The 19,367-nt window shown below is 39.2% G+C and overlaps 1 protein-coding gene across 1 annotated transcript in view; it reads left to right on the top strand.

The window, feature by feature from the left end:
• The first annotated feature begins 122 nt into the window (after positions 1-122).
• Positions 123-19,367, top strand: part of INPP4A (inositol polyphosphate-4-phosphatase type I A) — a 105,387-nt gene continuing 86,142 nt past the window's right edge. Inside the window, exon 1 of the mRNA XM_087967691.1 lies at positions 123-257. The gene's annotated coding sequence lies outside the window, so the exon portion shown is untranslated. The remainder of the gene's footprint in view (positions 258-19,367) is intronic.

Here is a 19,367-nt window from a genome sequence, read left to right as displayed (position 1 = left end):
CTGAGGCGCGCGAGCCCAGACCCCCCCACCAATTGCAGGGTGAGCGATGGGGCGGGCCGAAGTACGGTTCCCGAGGGCAAGAGAACCGGGGGGGCGGCGCAAAGCGCTGAAGAACGGGAGGCGGAGGAGGAGCCTGGGTGGATTATGGCGTCATAGCTGCCTCGGGTGTATGCGCGTTAGGGAGCCCGGGTTGCTGCAGTCGCTGAAGAAGCCGCTTGTCAAGGGTGCGCCGAAGCAGAGCTACATCCGACGGGAAGGTGAGGTTTTGCAGCCGCAGCTCCTCGGACCTCAAAGGGGGGCCACGAGTCAGTCCAGCAATGTTGCGCAAGGCTTGCTGAGGAAGCTGCGGCTCCCCTAAATCCGAGCGGCGCTCTTGCAAAACGGGTCCTCCTTCCTTCTGCTGCTTGGTTGCCTCCCGCACTCTACGGTTGCAAAGGTCTGCTTCCCTGAGGGGAAGGAGGGAAGGGGGGGAAGGAGAAGTGGAAGCTCTGCAGCAAGAGTCCCAGCCAAGGAGGGTGGGGAGGGGGCGGCAGGGAGGGGAAGGAGGGGTAACGACGGCGCCTCAGCCCCGCGTCCTCTCCCCTCGCCTGCTTTTTTTTTTTTTTTGCAAAGGGCTGTCAAATAAACACGGAGGAGGGCGGTTGTGGTGGTGGGGAGATGCCACGCTGACCCGTTTCTGCTCAGAAGGGGCTGCTTTTTTAATTCCATTGTTCGGTTTTGTTGGGACAACTTGAGGTGTGTGTGTGGGGGGGGGAGGGACGGTGGTTGGGGGGAGACCGGCGCGTGACGGGTTCTGCTTTGCCTCCGGCCCGCCGATGTCGTGGGGAGGAGGACATATTTCACAGCCGTAGTAGGAAAAGGATGCCGATGGTCTTTCTCCGGCGCTGGGTGTGTGATCCGAGCGCTGCATTGGTCTGATGCAAACTGGAGGGCGTGCGTCGGCCAGAAATAATAAAGAGAGGAGGAAGAGAAGATGGTTGTATATTGGCAGCTTCAGGATTTTGTTTTGTTTTGTTTCCCCCCGCCTTTTTCTTTTCTTTTCTGGGACATCCAGGGTTATGTTTTGCGGAATGGCTTCCCGGGAGTTCTTGCCCTGGAGCCAGGCTTTTTTCTTCATTAATCTGGTTTCTTGGCATGTAACGGTAGACGATTACATTATAGGTGCCTGATTCATCTGTGAATTGATGAGATTTTTAAAGGGATCAGCTTGATACCTTCCCAAGGTAGCCTTAAATCTTATGATAAAAGAGATTTGTTAAAACTATTCCACACAGATCACGCGTTTCTGGTAGAGTGCTAGTCACCCAGGAGCTAATATAAAGACTAGCATAATTTTAGGCTTGGGTTACTAATTTTAAAGGATTGCCCACACAGTCTACTTTTTATCCTGCCTCAGCAACAAGATCCATAGTGTTTGCTCACCTCTGGCCAATCTCAAATGAGAAGGTGCTGCTGCCAGAACAGTTCCCTTCTCTTTTACTGGGGTCTACTGGGGGTTGGGGTTATCTAAAATCTTTCTTGAATTGTTGGTTTAGTTTTGAACCTTGATCTGACCCTTTTTAAATGACACCAAAGCTCCAGCTGATTTATAATATCTCAGGCTATCTTGCCTTGGCCCGGTGCTTGATGTTAATTTCATTTGTCACTTTCAGAGGTTTCTGCTTTTTAGGATTACAGTAGGATTTTTAGGATTACAGTATTTCTATTTGTCAGTGGGAATATCAATCTCTCAGTAGATCTGCATTTGGTCTTGCATTATATTGATATTGCTGTTTGAACTTAAAGGGGAAAAAGAAAGTAGCTGTGCAAGGGAAGTGTCTAGTCTCTTTGGCAGCCAAGCACAAATGGAGCTGCAGGCATAGAGCCCAGTTAGTTTGATGGGAGAGGATGGGCTCACTGCAACATCGGCTGGTCCACCTGGAACCCAGACATTCGCTGACCTCTGGAGGCCCATCCTCCAAGTACCATGGATTGTCCATGTGAAAAGTCTTTGCAGTTGCTAGGAAGATGCTTCCATTCTTCAAAAGCACCTTGAATCAGCTTCATCCTGCCTTAGCAATGGATTGGCCACAAGATGGAGGTTATAGTAATGGGGGCAGGTTCAGAGTACGGCAAACAGAACAGGCAGCTGAACTTTTGTCATACATGGAGATGATCTGCAGATATCAATGGGGGATAAACAGCTCAATTTCAGTTGATCTGGTGGATCTGAGTGTGCCTTAATTGGGCTTCAACCCATGATTATTAAAAATATTTTTTTGCTGGAAAATAGAATACAAATGCTATTGATGCTCACTGAAACAACTGAGCTTTAAAAACAATGTTAGCCAAACTTTTAATGAAACCATCCTGCAATAGTTTTGAATAGATTTACTGAGGTGTTTGCAATTTCTTTATCTTTTTAAATTTTATTTTGTTAAAGACATAGCTATGCAAACACATATACACAAAAACAGTAATTGTGTTAAATAACACAACTATTGACTATACAAGAAGTTATTCTTTGCTACAACATGCCACTTGTTCATGATTATCCAAAAAACTAAGGGTTGGATATTTTCAGCTTCTTGCTTAATATGTACTAGAAACCTAGAGCATATTGAAGAAAAATATTTCTGTAATTAATATTTCTCTTAGCCTCTCCTGCTTGATTACATTTTCAGCTAAGGATATATTTCATAGTCTCTGGCTGTTTAAATATCCTGCTCCATTCTTCATAAATAAGCTACAATCTAGCTTGACAGGAGACAAATAGTTTTTTATTTGATCTTCTATATGCAAAGTATTGTATGGTGATAATAGAGTCAATTAAAAGCACAACTATAATGATGTGGGAAAATACCTGAACAAAGCTGAAGTTTTCTTAAGTTTTCGCGGATACTTACATGTATGGTATTCAGCTTTGTTCGGGTATTTTCCCACGTCATTATAGTTGTGCTTTTAAAGTTGTAGCAATGTTTCGGCAGAATCTCATCTGCCATCATCAGGCTTCTGTATTGTGTTCGTCTGTGAGTCAGACTTTTACAGTTGTTTCTGTTTTAAATTTGGGGCTAGCCTACTGCTGTGCCAGAATGGTTTTTTCTTCATCCTGATTGGTTGGGAGTCTTGGTCTGTTGGGAGTCTTGGTCTGTTTATTGGTCTTGGAGTTTGCTGTGTTCTGCTTGATTGGTGTTTCTAATATCTTCTGTCTGTTTTGTGGCTTTTTTTGTGTCTTGATTGGCTGGCAACATTGTGTTCCTGTATTGGAGGCTTTTAGTGCAGCTTGGCTCCGAGTAAATGGACGGCTATCATTTGTTAGGAAGCTAGGTTTCATCTGGGTGCCTGGTTGGGGTGTGTTTGAACTGGAGGTATGAGGGGGGATCTGTTTGTGCCCAGGTGTTTGCCTGGCTAGTGGTGTGGAGATTTTTTTGTTTGTGAGTGCAGGCTTCCAAATAATTGACAGTCTGGTGGAATCATCTCTTCTATTCATGCTTTCAGGTCTTTTTTCAATCTCTATGGCTTCTCTGATAATTCTGTGGCTGGGGTTTTCTGTAGTGGCTAGGGTTTTGGTGCCATTGAAGTCGATGCTATGACCTGTGGCTTTCATGTGTTGGACTAGTGAGGAAGTGTGTTCCAGCTTTTTTACTGCATTTTTGTGTTCATCCAGGTGGGTACTTATTCTTCTATTGGTCTGTCCAATGTATGTGGCCAGGCATGATGCACAGGGGACTTCACATATGCCTTGGTTTTCCAGGTCAATTTTATCTTTGGGGTTTCTAAGGATGGCTGCTATTTTTCTGTCTGTTTTGAAGGCAGTCTTGATGTGATGCCTGTGTAGTATCTTACTGATTTTGTCTGTAGTACCTCTTATGTAGACCAGGACAGCTGTTCCATAGGTCTGTTCATCTTCTAGGTCTCCATTATGTCTCAGTGTGTTTTTGTGGATCAAGGCGGTGATTTTGCTTTTGTGGAAGCCGTTGGCTGTCAGTACTTTAGTCAGGGTGCATAGTTCAGTCTTTATGTGTGTCTTGTCTGCCAGGCATTTGGTTCTAGCAATTAGTGTTTTGGCCACGGAGTTTATCTGTGCTGGGTGGTGGTGGGATTGGGCGTTGAGGTAGCGGTTGGTGTGTGTTTTCTTATGGTATATGGTGTGTCCTAGTGTGCCATCTGTTTTTTTGTAGATTAGTACATCTAGGAATGATAGTTTGTTTGTTTCCGTTTCCATGGTGAACTTGATTTTGGGGTGTGTGCTGTTTAGGTGTGTTAGGAAATTGTTTAGGTTTTCTTTTCCATGGGGCCAAATCACAAATGTGTCATCGATGTATCTTAACCATAGTTTGGGTTTGTGGGTGGCATTAGCCAGGGCTCTGGATTCAAATTCTTCCATGAACAGGTTTGCAATGGCGAGTGACAGTGGTGATCCCATAGGGCTCCTTCAATTTGCTTGTATCTTTGTCCTTTGTATATGAAATATTGTTGGTTAAGCAGTGTTCTGTTAGTTCCATGAGGTGTTTAGCTGGTTGGTATTTATTTTTGATGATTTCAAGAGTTTCTTTTATTGGGACTTGAGTGAATAGTGAAACCACGTCGAAACTTACAAGCAGATCTTTTTGTTCCACATGTAGATCTTTGATCATTTCCAAGAGGTGGTATGAGTTTTGTACATGGGATGTCATTTGATGGAAATGACTCCTGGAATTGCTATCTCAATCTAAGGAGGATATTCATTTTAATTGCAGATCTTTTCCCAACCAGAAGTATTGTAATCCAGGTTACTTGTCTCTCTTCCTGATAGAAATAAATCCTGATGAAATTAATTGTGTTTATCCTAGAAGCCTTTTTTCCAGCTCTAAGACTGCCACCCACATTCTTTAATCCTGGTTTGCTAAAGGGTTTATTTATGCATCATGTGTTTTCTCTTATTTATGTTGAACTTTATATAGTTGGATTCTTTGCAAAATGCAAACATGGTACTACATGTTTGCTTGTAAAAGTGTTAATCTTATAGTCCCTGTGGCTGATTCAGGAGGAGATGTTTCATACAGTAGAAACACTAATCTGTGAAATGCCAAATAAAGCTATTCCTGCCTGCTGCTTTCTTACCTTAAATGCTAAATTCTCTGCCATTGTTTTTTTCTGTTTATTCATCTGTTGAAAATATTAAGATAATATTTCTAGGAAATATTTTGAATTAATTTAGAACTACCATACCTTAAACAGATGAGAAATTTAACTTTTGTTTACTACCAACAGCCCTGGAATATGTAATCTGTGGTTTCCTTGAAATAAAACGTTTCTAGAAAAAATGGAATTAGGTCTATATTTTTTATGGATTATGAAATAATTATAGTGGTCCTGAAAAATCCCTCGACACCCAAAGCGGTAAAAGAAGAAATAAAAAAGAAGAAAAGCCTGAAAGAAATACATCAGGAAAAATGAATAGCATCTAATTGCAAATATACATTCAGAATAAAATAAATAAACATTTATTTAATATCTTATTCATATGTGTTTTTGTAAGGTCTGAATAGACTTAGCAATAATGGACTCCTATAACTGAAAATGAAATGAAAATAAGTATAGTATATATGTGCTTTAGCTGCCTGTCAGAACTATAGGTGAAAGGCATTTAAGGATGCCAATGACCATGATACAAGTTAGCCTATCTGTTTTTATAGGCCAGGAGTGTCCAACCTTGGAAACTTTAAGACTTGTGGACTTCAACTCCCAGAGTTCCAACCCCTGTTATAGGCAGTCTCAGCCTCCCTTAGCCAAGTCATGCCTTCTAGTTGCCTATGATGCAGAAAGGAAGTGGCAATTATCGTAATTGGGTAACTGAGGAAGTATTGCCATGTCACCTGCTGCCCCAGACTGCGCATATATCTTGTCCAGAGAATATGTTCTGTAAATGAATTTGTATGATTGCTTCCTAGGAGAGAGCATGATCTATTTGCTCTGCTATTTGCCTATTTAGGTGACTGCCATTAGTTGAGGAGAAGTAAACATATCCATGCATGTGGAAAATTAGTACTGTGTCAGAGTTGTGCTTGTTAGTTTTTTTTTTACCATTTGTTTGAATGGAACTGGAGCACTGTGAGGGAATATTTGCTTCTCTACACAGAAAGATTTTTTTCCATTGTCTGAATTAAACCAGACGGTGTGTCTGTTGCGTTGTATCTGTTAAGTTTGAAGAAATGTGTATAATTTGGTTTAGTTGTTGTGAAGTGAGATAAAAACATTTGGCATACCAAATGCAAACCAGTTAAGAGTTTAAGGGTTTGGCTCTGCTTTTGCCTAATATTGTAGCTCTGTAATAACAAAGTGTTGTTATTTTCTCTTTCCTTCTGATCTTGTGAGCAAAGGATTAAAAATAAGGAAAGTATAATAACATTGAGAATTTGTATGTGAAACATAATACAGAGTGTTTTAATAATGACAAAGGAAAATCAAATGATAAAATATATTTCTTAAAGTATCTCTACTTTGCACTTCTGCAGTGAAACACTTGCAGCATTCATGGGAATACTTACGGTGGTATTCACTTCACATATACATGCTCTGATCAGGAGTCTAGACCGCTTTACAAGTTGTCCTTGACTTATGACCAAAACTGGGACTAGAATTTCCATTGCTAAACAAGGTGGATGTCACGTTAGTCAAGATGGATTTTACAGCCTTTTTGTCATAGTGGTTAAATGAATCACTGCAGTTAAGTGAATCATGCAATCATTAAGCAATTCCAGTTTCCCCCATTAACTTTGCTTCTTGGAAGCTGGTTGGGAAGGTCACAAATGGTGATTGTGTGACTTAAGGACATGGCAATTGTCATAAATACATGCAGGTTTCCAAGCGCCTGAATTTTGATCACATGACCATGGAGATGCTGCAACAGTCATTAAGTGTGAAGTCCACTTGTAAGTCACACTTTTTCAGTGCTGTTGAAACTTCAATGGTCACTAAACAAATGGTTGTAAATCAAGGACTACCTGTAACGCTTTTTTTCAAATGAGCAAGTAGTGGATCATAGCAAATACTCCCCCAAAATTTAGTATTCTTGTACAAGATTTATAGTGATAAACAATTTGTATTTCAAGGAAGTTTGTTTGAATTCAGTGTGTCTGAATTGGCAGTCGCATTTCCCTGAATAGTTCCAGAGATACTGACTTCTGTTTGCAGTGCTGCCTATCAATGTTTAATCAATGTAAACTATAGAGTGAAGACATTATTCTAGTTTTAAACAATGAACTTTCAGTTAATTGTTAATTTTGATGGCCAGGAACTATTTACAAAACAGAACGACGAAGATTATTAGAGTCTCAGCAGAAGTATGAGGTGTTTTCTGTGATTTCCTAATTATATTGAAAGAGTGTTTTCTGGTTGCGAAATTAGACTGTGTGTTTAGTAAATGTCTAACTATGAGAGATTAAATTTTTATTATGGTACTTTAATGATGATCACTCTGGGTAGATTAGTAGAAAAGAAGATTGTGTGATTCTCTAATGATTATTGTCTTATTTTTGTGCAGTTTTAGTTCAAGTGAGACAACTTGTGACCTTTTGGGTCATCGTTTCAGAGATACTTTCTTACCAGATTCCTCAATGCTTTCAATAGTGGCAGAACTTCTAATATACTTAAAAGTTTAAAGTTCTTAAAAAATCATGGAGATAATTCAGAGATTTATCTGTAGTCCATGTTGAACTGTATAGTGTAGTCAAATATCAGAGCTGATTGAATAAATATTTTATGACATTTTGTATTATGTCACAACATGCTTCATGATAATTTTATGTCATAAAATATTTTATAAAATTTCCAAATTTCAATTCCAAGAGAGTCATGGATCTGATTTGGTTAGCCCTTTTGAGATACTGTACCTTTGTTAAGTTTTGGCTTATGATGCACCATTTTGTTCAGTTAAAGGTTACAGACACAATAATTTTAATAGGATAACCATGCTTGTTAATGTGGCTAAATTGCTATTGCAATTATATTTGCTGTTTTGCAGGAAATTATAGCTATGAATTTGACCCTATAGTTTCTAGAATGCTCTTAACCAGGGGTGTCAAACTCGCAGTGTCACATGGCATATCGGGACTTCACTAAACTGGACGGGGGCGGGACCAGCACGTGATGCATCCGGCCCGTAGGCCATGAATTTGACACCCCTGCTCTTAGCTAAGGCAAAAATAGTCATTCCTCCCTCCCTCCCTCCCTGTCTCCCTCCTCTTTCCAGTGGAAAAGAACAGTGGGACCTTTCCTAGCTTGGATGTTGCCTCTGTTGGACAGGATGTTACCTGATTATCTTACAATAATCAGGTCGGCATGCTCATATTGTATAACAGTCCACCTTCAAACCATCTTTCCCATTTTAGTAGAGCAAGCAGTAATACAGTCAGATGAATTTAGGCCCCGGATTTAATGTACTTCACTGGTGAGATGGTAAAAGTATATATTGTTCTTTGAAAATGTGAGTCATTTGGAAAAAATATCAAGTCAAAGCTCTTTTAAGTATGTACGTGTCCTTTTGACTTTCCCCTAATTAGAATGTGGTTTCAAAGAGAAGGGGGGGAAAGATACTTCAGAGAATAACATCACTCCCATCAGTTTTGGTTTGTTCTCCACCCAGAAATTGATAAACATGTCAAAGGATATTTATAAGAATGTTGATGATGTCACTGGAAGTAAATAAGCCAAATCATTTAGGAGGCCTCAGCCTTTCCACAGTGTTGAATATTTGCATAAGAGGGTGGGGACTCTTAGCTACAAGTTATCCACATCCTTACATGTCTATGTATATGGGAGTTGAGTAGGAGGTGAAATATATGATTAGGGCATTTGCTAACTTCCTTCTCTTAGTTCATCAAAGCCTGTATTGTCAACAGTGATAAGCAGATATTTCATGCAAAAGTTATCTACAGTACTTCTTTTTGGAGGTTCCTGGACTTGGATCTCAGATTTTCTTTCATGGAAAACATATATCTGCTCTGCTAATAGGTATTGTAAATTCATTGTTTCTGACATGCGTGGGTTATATGAATTTTGTGACTAACTTTTAATAAGCACAGATATTTCTTCTATGTTTTAAAATGAATGGTGGCTAAGGTACTATTCCATATTTAATAAATCATATTCAAATGTTATTTCTGGTTTTGGATAAACTAAAAGAACCGTGGCTGTTATGGTAGCCTGGAATCATGGAACTGATAGTATTTGAAAGAAGTAATTTTTCTGAGGTCTCTAAACCATTGTTTTAAGCAATATAGCCACACAGTCCCTTAAATTATTTCATTGTGACTTCCAAGTTTATTTTGTTCCTAGATTAATTTTAAAAAACCCATAGTTGAAGCAAATAGTTTTAAAGCATAGTGTGACGCAAAAAAGACTGGAAAAATTGTTTTCTTTTTAAGATTAATCAACAAAATGAATTAGTGTTTATTTTAAACTCTGTCATTCTTGAATAAGTTGTATATACTTGAGAAAATATGAGAATTAATCTTTTAGCTAAAGTAAGAGTTCATATCCCGGACGCATCGCACTGAGCTTACAAATGTGACATGGACCAGGTTTATTCTTCCATCTTACACAATCCTCCTGGATTCCAGCCCTAAGTCCTGTAGAGAAATTTAAAGGATTCAAGATCCTAGAAGAATCTTCTCCTTAAGAAGAGAAGTAGAAGGAATTCTATTTTACATTTAATGGTGAAATTGGTGATGGTAGTTTTTGCAATATTAGAAAGTATCCGTAGTATTTTGTAGTATTCGCAAAAGCTATTAGATATGACTAATAGCTTTTGATAGGCCTATGTGCCATGAATTTAGTTTTTTTTCTTAAAAATTCATTTAGTTGCCATCCCCATGGGCACTGGATTTGTAATTTTTTCTGCCTTTAATTTTGTTGTGTGAAGTGTTTCTGTTGGTTGTGTTATATTTAGTAATTCTGAATTTAATTGAATATCTTAAAAACAGCAATGGTTTCTGCAGAGGAACACCTGTTTCATAAAGATTTTGAAATTACGTAAACTTGTAGTTTTGAAAAGCTTTTGATAGTTTCCTTTCTGTCATTGATGAGTAATGTTAAAAGTCATGAAATAAGAAATCAGTTTTTAGTTAGGAACTAGTGAAAATAGGAAGCAAAAGTAAAAAAAAATACTGTATATAATTAACACCATTTTTCAGTAGGTAAATGTCAAATATTATTGTATGTATCAAATGATATGCCCTGAAGTAAAATTCCTAACTTACGGAATAACTGATTAGTATCTGAGTTGGCACAGTCTAATTAGAAAGTATTGTATACATTGGTTTGTTTATATATTTTGTTACTAGAAGTTTATGGAAATAATAACTATTATTGTTTCCTATTAGTTACATTTTCATATGCTTTTTTGTATGGCATTCAGCCATATCCAGATCTCTGTACTTAGTTCCGGTTGTCTCTTTATGAACTCATGGAGATAGATGAACCTGAAGAAAGAGCATTTGGGACTGCTGGAGTAGGATACAACTGAGATTTCTAAAATTATGAGGTCTAGATAAATTTCCAACTTCTCCAGAATAATTTGGGCTATTAAAATGGTTTATATGAAGTGGTTTATATGAAGAAAATGGTTTATATGAAGAAAATACAACCCTTAATATAGGGAACTGGCTGCCTCAAGATATGGCTTAAAAGCTGGTGTTTAAAGTTATTAAACACCAGCTTTAAAGCCATATCTTGAGGCAGCCAGTTATTAGACCATCTTTACAAATGATGGTCATGACAGAAACCTAAATTTAGCACCGTATGTGTCTTCATTGCAACTTCTGAAAGAGTAGAGATGAATCAGATGGGTCAATTGCTTTGATGTTGGCCTTGGGGAATTTGCAGAAGATGAACTAACCTAGAAGAGTTACTCCTGTGAGACATTACCATGGTGAGATAAATTAGTTCTGTAGCATAACTATTAAGCTACATCTGGAAAACAGATGGGTTTTTTAAAATATATAATGCCTCTTCTCAAGTACTAAAATGTTTTAAAATTTCAGAGTTTCTTGGCAGTTCCATCCTGTGAACAGCTCATTGGCTTAGCATACCAACCAGTAGTTATGATATGTCTCCTGGCACACCCTGCCTACAATTTTGGGGAAATGAATTAATATAAATACTTGAAATGTGTGACCAGTCATTGCACTATCCAATGACATAGGTCTAAAAAGCAAAGCTTGCCTTACTAATTTGATTCTTAGTCCATTCATTCAAATGGGTGACTTCTGATAAGGTCAGCTCTACATTTCTTCATCTTGAGGAGAGGGAAGGAAGGAGCAAGCTCTTAAAGTGAAAAGATCACTCAACTCTGAGAAGATACTTGAAAATTAAACTCAGAATGTCCCCACCTTGGTATTGTGTAGTAGAATAAGATGGAATGGAAAAAAACGGCTTTCAAGTTACTTTATTCCATACTACAATAAAGAACATTCCTATCATGCCTGATTCCTGACCCTGCCTGCCAGTTTCTGAATGACTGATAGACAAAATCTGACTTTGCCTTTGAAAAGTGCTACCGTCTACCATGGGAGGCAGGTTTTGCTGCATTAGCCTTCTCAATTTTGATGTGATTGCTGGGCTTTTTAAAAATAAACTAGTAGAACCAGTAAGAGTAGCAGAGTAAGGTGGCATACCAAATACTGAAGCCCTAAACCATAATGGCATTTGATCTGATTCACATTTTTTTTTCTATTTCCCATTTTATTTTTCCATTAAAAGAAAGTTGAAACTAAATTATGCTGTCAGAAAAATGCTCTATGGATACTGAACAAAGCAGAGCAAAATGTGGAATGGTGGGAGAAGTCAAGAGAAGAAAGATCAAGTTAGAGAATGGGCTAGATCAGTCTAGGAAGTTACAGAGAAAAACATTCCAGGAAAAAGTCCCACCAGTGCATCCCTTTGGGAGAGGGTGTTGGTGTTGAATGCTGCCAAATACTCCATTCTTAGCTCTTCCTGGTCATATCCTTCTAATATGTACAATTCCATCATGTACTTCCTAATCCACACATAGCAATAGCTCTTAAACTGCATAGTAGTTTATAACCCTCTCTAAGAGGTTTACAGAGCCAGCATGTTGCCCACAGCAATCTGGGTTCTCATTTTACTGACCTCAGAAGGATGGAAGGCTGAGTCAATCTTGAGCCAGTCATGTTTGAATTCCTGGCAGTGGAATGCAGAGTTAGCCTGCAATACTGCATTCTAACTACTGAGTCATCATGGGTCCTATCTACATATCCACAAACATAGAAGATGCAGCCCAAGGAGTCCACATTTAAACACAGAGATAGTAATATGAAAGCATTTTCATTTTTTAAAAGATGGCTTGTCATTGCTGTTGGTTTTTCTTGAGTGGAAATAAAATACCACCAGTCATTTTATAAATATGACTTGTAAGTGACAAGATCAGATCTGTTTATTACATTGGGAATTCAGCCTGTGTACAAGAATTCTTCCTCTTGTTTCCTCTTACGTACATCCTTTTACGTTCTCATGTGGGTTTGCTAGACTGCACAAACTAGAAGAAAATTTCCAACTTGAAACAGAAGCATTGAGTTTCAGGCACTTGTATGTGACTCTTAACCACCAACGTACTTTTATCCTGTAGCAGTGATAATACATCAAAAGCTAACATTGGCCTAATATTCTGGATCTACTCAAAGAATTATACATTAGTCACATATTAGAAAATACATGTAGGTGTTTATAGTATACAGTATTAAGGATAGTTAAAGTTAGTACAGTCAAACAAAATTTAGGAATTTAAAATTTAAAAACAATTATAACAAATGAACAGATAAATAATACAACACAATACATTTGACCAGTAATATTTGACCTAGTAGTTCAAGTATCTGCCAAAAATAAAAGCAATATAGTTATGGGAAAAGAAAAAGAAATAGTAGGGATCATCTACATAAACAAGGCAGATAACAGATAACAGATAATCAGAGTTGGAAGAGACCTTATAGGTCATCTAGTCCAATCCCCCACCCAAGCTGGAGACCCTACACCATTTCTGACAAATGGCAGTCCAATCTCTTCTTGAAAGTCTCAAGTGATGACGCTCCCACAACTTCCGAGGGCAAGGTGTTCCATTGGTTGATTGTTCTCACTGTCAGAAAGTTTCTCCCTATTTCCAGGTTAAATCTCTCCTTGTTCAGTTTCCATCCATTCTTCCTTGTCTGACCTACAGATGCTTTAGAAAGTAGCTTGACCCCTTCCTCTCTGTGGCAGCCCCTCAAATATTGGAACACTGTTATCATGTCTCCCCTGGTCCTTCTCTTCATTAGATTAGCCATGCCCAGTTCCTGTAACTGTTCTTCATATGTTTTAGTCTCCAGTCCCCTAATCATCCTGGTTGCTCTTCTATGTACTTTTTCTAGAATCTCAACATCTTTTTTATAGTGCGGTGACCAACACTGGATGCAGTACTCTAGGTGTGGTCTTACTAAGGCTTTATAGAGTGATATTAGTACTTCCCTTGATCTTGATTGTATCCCTCTGTTAATGCAATTTAGGATTGCATTAAGGTGCTTTCTTGTATTTTATTTTCCTTGTTCAGACATGAAGATTCTCAGTAGCACAGAAAATGTAGCTTTTATTGGCCAACCCAAAGACACAGGCAGCATACAAATACAATAACTAAATCACTAACCCTCAACACTTTCTCTTTTATGCAGCATGTCCTTCTTTACTTCTGTTGAATTTGAATCCCTTTGACTTCCTGGATCTAAATCCATTGAAAGCTTTTAGTGGTGATTTCTAGTACTTGGAATTGTGTCTGGAAACAGATTGGCAATTAGTGCAACTTGGGAAGAATCAACATGATGTGCTAACTAAGCACTCATTGATGTCTTCACAGCTGGTATCTGGCTCCTCTCACCATGCAATCTCAGGTGGAATACACAGCTATAAGCCGATCTGGATATAAGTAAAAAATGCATGTGTGTTAACATACTCTTTTTTTTTTTCATTCTCTTTTTTCAGTTTGCACTACTGTACCTCCTACTTCTTTATTTATTTATCAAATGTATATAGGTGCCCATCTCATGAAGGTGACTTTGGGTTGAAAACATTGAAAGTTTTTGAAAAATCCCTAGTCTTTATTTTGGTGCTTTTGCTACTAAAAAAATGTGTTGATGGTGATGATGGGGATTATGGAATTAGGGTCCAACCAACATGGAAATCATCAGTGGATAGAAAGTTTAGTTTAGATCTGAATGGCTGGCTAACTTCCTATTTACCTAATTAAATTGCCCTTCAGTGTTAAAAAGAATACTTGGTGTAACATCTATGCTGTGTGAAGGGAAATACTGTCCGGAGAGAGGAAAAGTGCTAGTGGATGTTCTGTATGCAACAGTGACTTTGGACTTTTGTTTTCTTCATGCTCTGCTCTTGGACTCAATCCTTTCCTCTACTCTAGAGATTTTTTGGGAACAGCACTTTAGTTTCTTCTATGGCTGCCTGGCCTTTACATCAATGGAAACCAACTTTATATTTTTGTGATTATAAGAGGCAGTTAAAATTATGTTGTTCTTGGGTAACTTTCATTGGGAAAAAAAAAAAACATTGACAATTATTTTTCAGTTTGTTGTTCCTCCTTTGCCAATATAAAACAATGCCATATTTTCTGTTCATACTGTCAGTATCTACTATTATTCATATAATCATTATTACACACGAATTCCTTTTTTGGTGGCACAATCACATTATTAGGGTTCATCACACAGTCAGTCAGATGTTTAGACTGAATTTGGCATTCTTATCCACCTATTGAATCCTTCCCAGAGATCTAGGATAGGCAGATCGTTGGATGGCATTAAAAATACTGTCACAGTGGGGATTTTGTCAAAGTCAATGTTGTTCAGGTTCCAGATATTTTTGATGGTTATATTTCACCCAAAACGTGGTCTATTTTTATGAAAAACAACAACCAAAATCAAATAAGCACATGTGGACCACATGCTGCCACTTTACTATATGCCACCCATATAATTGACATTTTATTTGTAACTTAGATAGCGTAAGTTCATACATATATCCCTAGAGAACATTAATTCTATTTTTGTTACTATTGAAAACAAACCTAGTAATCTTTGGGCAGAATTTATTTTGAAAGGCTTGCAGGGAAAAGTATAAAATGCAGCTATCTATAGTCATTTTTTAAAATCAAACATGCAGCATTCTTCAGATACCTGTTGTTTCCAAGAAGTTTTTAAAATTCTTAAAGATGGACAAAAATACATCTAGAAGTATAATAAGAAGAAAACCAATGACATAATGAAACCAAAAGCCACCAGCTTTTAAATTTAGAAGCATGAAATTTAGTAAAGACAGCCCTAGAATTTGTAGAAACCATCATATATTCTGGAATAGAATCTTCAAAAGTATTTGCAATTATCTACTCTTACATTCAGGAAGCTCATCCTCTTATTATTGAGCAATTCCTATGGATCAGTACTGGGTAGTACTTTCACATTAAGAGGAGTAAGTTACAAGATGTAGAGACTTATAAGTCAGGGAGGCTATCATAGGTTAATATAGCCATTATAAAGAGGAAGGAAACTAGAAAAGCAATCACTAGAAGAAAAGGTAACCCAATGAACCAAAACTGTAACAAAAATAGCTGAACTTCTGAAGAGATTTCAAAATGATGCATTTCATTTTTGACACTATGTTGCATAGGCAGTGCCACATAACCTCAAAGCAACTGATGCAGGCTTGTGAACTGTGACTACATTCAAAGCAGCATATAGGAAAAAGTTCAATATTTACATTTTAGACAACAGCACCGTATATAAATTATATATTTTTCTAGAAAAAAAGGTACTGATTTGGATCCACAATGATCACCATGCAAGCAAGCACAAGTGGTAGCAGACACAGCATTTTACCAACACGCATTAGGTTCTAAGGCAATACAATACTTCTGTATTGTTCTGAAGTAAACCCCAAACCACAGAAGCACCTTGGAGATAGATTGACAGACAGATAGAGAGAGAGGTAGACAGAGATATATAAAACAAAACAAGGGAAAGAAATCCTTGTTGGGCATGCAAAACAGCCATGTAGCTGCATGAAGTTAAACCATTATTATTCTAATTTTGCTATTAAAATAGAGTATATCATTCAAATAATGAAACATTATAATAAAAGGGACTGGAGTATTAGAAAAAAACAACAAACCAGATTTCGAAGCATATTGTCCAGCAATTTTAACGGCATAGTTGGAATTTGTAGAAACGATCTTAGTTTCTAGAAAGGAGTCTTCAGAAGCTTTTGTAACAGGCTTTTTAATCACTCTTAGCATTATATTGCCTACGATCCAAAAATCAGAACAGTCCTGCTTTGGAAAACTAGTCCTAATCTGACTTTCTTTGAAATCAGTTCAAAAGTGTCCTATAATATTTGGGGGGAGGGGCGGTAACTCCAAGCATACAAACTGAGCAGTCTAAGTTTTGCAGATCAACATTCCAAAATTCAAAACTCCTCCTACTAATTCATATATTTGCCGAACATTGATACTGGCAGTCTGTTGTGGTTCGCTGGCAGCAGGTGCGGATGGCAGAGGTATCTGACAGTGAGGACGAAAGGGAACCAGTCAGGGAATCTGGTGAGGACTTGGATGAGGGTCCTGCATCTGATGCAGGGATGGGCCCAGGACTATCTGAGAGTTGGGGTGCTGCCTTTGGAGCCTTTGGAGTCTGGCAGCAGCGAAGCAGAGGACCCCGGGGAGCCTGTTCCCTGTGTGTGTGTGTGTGTGTGTGTGTGTGTGCGGGGCTGCTAGAAGGAGAGAGCAGCTGAAGCAGAAGGGGCAACTCAGGAGTAAGGCTGGGAGGTGATTGCCCCTCCCATAAAGGATAAAAACCAGCCCTCGGGGATGTGCTCTTTGCGGGAAGCAAAGAAGTTGATTAGACTCTAATTCCTCATTGAAGCCCTGCAAACTCTGGTTTGTCCTTGCTGGAACTTCTGTCAGTTGATATTTCTCAGTAACGGGACTTTTGTTTTTTGGCAGCCTTTTACAACCCTGAAAGGTTTATCTCAGACAATTGTGTTTAATGAGTTTTGGCTGGGAATGACAAATGACAAAAATCGATTGCCTGTTTTTTGGAACTGCATCCCTCTGAGGAGCAGAAAACTCCAATACTCTATCCTTGGGGAGTATTTCTCCCATGGATGATATTTTTGCTAATAATAAGCGACGAATAATATTTTTTTTGCTTGGTATGATAATCTTTTAATGAGTGATTTTAAAATACTTTTTAAATCCACTTACTTGTAAGCCACCCAGAATACTGGCAAGCGTGTGGCTCTCAAAATTTCAGAAATAAATAAAATGTGCTGTGTTCTCTCTTTTGAAATCCAGGCATTTGTGTCCATCCTGTTGAGAGCTCAGAACATTTCCCCTCTCCCTAAGAAATGCCATAAAATACAGTTTTATATTAAGGAGGATTGCTAGACAGCAGTTTAGAGGACTGAAAAAGATGGCAGAATCATAAATAGTATTTTTGTTTAAATACTTGTAGATGTGACATACAAAAAGAAAATATTCAAAAGAGATGCTTGAATCTATCTGTACCCTATATTTCTTATGCCTTTATTGTGAGCTTTCCAGTAACTTCTATAGTAGTTGCACTTAGGTTTCATCTCCAGAAAGACAGGTTCTCCTTCATGCTGCATCTAGAGCCCAGGATGGGTTGACTCCTTCCTATGACGTCATTTAGCTGAGTCTGTACTAACATATAAAAGCCAGCCCCCGGAAGAAACCCCAGCTTTTGACTCAGCTCCTTTCAGTCAGTAGCTGTGTCTCTGAAAGCTTCTGTTAGATAACACTCACCAGTGATCTTCAGTACTGTTTTTCCTCGTTTCAAGCAGCCCCCAGGATCTGGGCAGCTGCTCTTCCAGGAGAGCAGGGCTCTCTCTCTCTCTCCTGCAACGTTGGGAGCAGCGTTGCCGGAGCGCTGTTCAGGCAAGTTGGGCAGCGTCTGTAGACCTCCCCCACGCCTGTGGTTTGAGTGGTCATAAAAAGCAATCGGCAAACCGATAACAGCTTCAGCCAGCTGAGGTTCTGTAGATAGCACTCACCAGCGATCTGATGCTGCCACTCTCAATTCTGCCAAATTTGCATCTAGGGCCATGGCATCTTCAGTAGCAGCAAGAAGACTGTTATGGCTCAGAAATTGGCAGGCGGAGTTACGCCGTAAATGGAAGCTGGTTTCAGTTCCATTCATGGGCGATAAGCTTTTTGGCAATGCTCTGGAACCTTATCTCATCGAAACCAGAGATAAACATAAAATTCTCTCTTTCTCTGGGAAGAGAGCCGACTATCGCCCAGCTCCTTATACTGGTAAACAGCCCTTTCGGGAGGGTGGGGGTCATTCCTGCTGTCGCTCTAAGTAATCCCTCGTCCCCACCCATCGGAGGTCACCTAGCCTTCTTTGCCTCCAAATGGGAGGAGTCAACGGCAGATGCCTGCGTGCTCAGCACTATTAGGTTAGGATTACAATTGGACTTCCTAATGCACACCCCTCCCCCCAAATTTTTTATCTGTCCTGTCTCTTGGGACATTTCAAGGCAAGACCTCATGAATCAGGCTATTCAACTCCTTGAAATCCGAGCTATTCAAACCTGTTCCCTCCTCCCAATGGGGACGTGGGCTTTATTCTTGCCTTTCATTGTTCCCAAAGCCTCAGGGGGTGTAGCGAACCATCCTGGATCTAAAATTTCTCAACCAATTTGTAAAATACAGGCTATTTAAAATGCAGACTCTGCATTCTATTTTAGAGAGCGTTCGGGAGGGCGATCTTCTCTCTTCCACTGATCTCTTGGAGGCTTACCTCCACATCCCCATTGGGCCTCATCATCGCCAGTTTTTCCGTTTCTGTTATCAGAATACCCATTACCAGTATCGAGCACTTCCCTTCGGCCTCTCATTGGCTTCAAGGGTCTTCACGAAGGTTCTGGCAGCATTGATGGCATCTCTGCTTTCTGTTCCAGTGAGGATCCAATGCTACTTGGACAACATTTTGATTCTGTCCTCCTTCATCCATGCAGCCCATCGGGATCTGCAAATTACCCTGTCATATCTCCAGAGCTGTGGATTTTTCCACTCCTGTCCACTCTAATGGTTCCTGCTTCCCTACCAACAAGCAGGAACCAGTCACTCATCCATCAAGGTCCAGCTCCCGCCACAAATCCAGAGATCTCTCAATTGGTGGTGGTCCCCGTTAATCTGGAAGGGACTCCTTTTCAGGGTCCCAGACAGTCTAGTGATAACCACCGATGCCAGCCTCCTGGATTGGGGTTCCCATATGCAGGGCCAGATAGCTCAGGACCTTGGTCCAGGTCAGAGCAGGCCCTTCCCA

The sequence above is a fragment of the Notechis scutatus genome, chromosome 5 (genome assembly GCF_049901735.1).
Source record: "Notechis scutatus isolate UNSWTSFEM ecotype Mainland chromosome 5, rNotScu1.2, whole genome shotgun sequence".
NCBI classification, from domain to species: Eukaryota; Metazoa; Chordata; class Lepidosauria; order Squamata; family Elapidae; genus Notechis; species Notechis scutatus.
This window is presented reverse-complemented; position numbering and strand designations above follow the sequence as displayed.